Source organism: Arachis duranensis, chromosome 6 (assembly GCF_000817695.3).
Source record: "Arachis duranensis cultivar V14167 chromosome 6, aradu.V14167.gnm2.J7QH, whole genome shotgun sequence".
In the NCBI taxonomy this organism is placed as follows: domain Eukaryota; kingdom Viridiplantae; phylum Streptophyta; class Magnoliopsida; order Fabales; family Fabaceae; genus Arachis; species Arachis duranensis.
Window position 1 is genome coordinate 82,722,535 of NC_029777.3, and position 1,822 is coordinate 82,724,356.

Here is a 1,822-nt window from a genome sequence, read left to right on the forward strand (position 1 = left end):
GGAAAAATTAACAAGCAAGTAAAATGAAGAAAGGGGAAACATATGGTGCTGGTGTCTCCCGCAGAAGCTGCAATAAAATCTCTTCCACGGTCAAACAAGTAAAAACATGCATCATTACGTATACCCTTTTGTTTGTTATTTTGGCAAAATTTACCTCTCTGGAAAACATAAATTAAAGAACCAACTTCATTCTGTTCGTCCTTCATGATTAAATAATTAATTAATCCAACTCTCAATTCTCAAACGATCAAAACGATGATGATTTAGCTCCAAAAGTAATTAAATAATTATACTAGGATATTAAGCAAATATATATATTAAACACACAAAAGTGTTTGATAAAACTAAAATTTAACCGTTAAATTAGTCCTTATGTATTTATATATAGTTAAGAATGCTTTCATTTTTTTTAACAAATTGATGAACCATCAAAATAATAATTTTTTTTATAATAGAATAATCAACACTTTTACACTAAAATAATAAAATATTTTCACAACATAATTAAATATTTTCATAAAACACAAAAATTATCCGCAATTTATTTTTTATACTTTTATTTATATTTTAATTATAAATATAGTTATATTATTTACGAAGTTTAATTTGATTATAAGTATAATATAAATATGTGGTTATTCCATATTATTTCACCGTGCATCATATCTATGTAATTGATTGGTAGCTGAATTATTATATATGTCTATGTAACATATTTGTTCAAAATATTTAATATTTGTTGTGATTTAAGCTTTCGTAGAAGAAAAGCAAAATTTAAATTAAAAAAATACAGCAATTAATAGAATTTTAATATTTTAAAACAAAATCGATAATTTACTTTAAGTGCCTTCTATATTATTGGCTATGATTATGATAATTATAAAATTTTGATAATACTTAAAAAGTGTCACTAATATTATATTTATACTTTATTTATTTAGTAGTATTTTTTATTAAAAATGTTATTAAATTAAAATATTATTAAATAATAAAAAATAGCCATATTTTTAATTATAATTTTTAAGTATATTGTCAAAATTTTATAATGATCACAATCACCATAATCATGACTAATTTTTTTTATATGAAAAGAATTAGTGTGTGTAATGTATAGTTATAAGAAGAGTTGGTATTTCGGAGTTAATTGTTTTAAGAAAATTGTTATTAAATAAATTAGACACTCAAATTTAATTTGTTAGAAAGAGAGGAAAAAACTAAAATATGAGGTCTAATTATTTAAGTAAAGTACGTATACAAATTTAAATGTCAAATTTATGCATTAAAAATTTTTAAAAATTCAAATACACAAAATTTAAGAATCAAATTTATATTTTAAATAATAAATCTGATGGTTCGATATATTTTACATCCTAATTGAACACACATACTCCAATAATTAATGCTCCAAAACATCATTATATTCACATACTAAAATTAAAAAGTCCATAATAATAATAAGTATCCTAAAATTCAGCTTTACTTGAGAGTGTGTATGTTTCTTAGGAGGAAGCCCCCTCATGCGTTTGGTGAGGTGCTGCTGAGCTGCCTCATCCCCTTATGGTTGGTTTCTTCATCTCATCAAATCATCAAATGTAACTGACCAATATGATGACTTCTGTTTTGTGCAACATTTGAATCAGTAGTAAAGTTGTATATTCTTCATATTTTTTCTCTCTCTAACCCAAAATAGTGAACTCATGTTCCAGTTATCATAGCTCATATAGTCCCTTTGTTTTAAAATAAATAAATAATTGTGCAAACTAAAAGGAAAATATTCATATTAAAAATGTAATAAATAAATTTTGATAATAGTTAAAATATT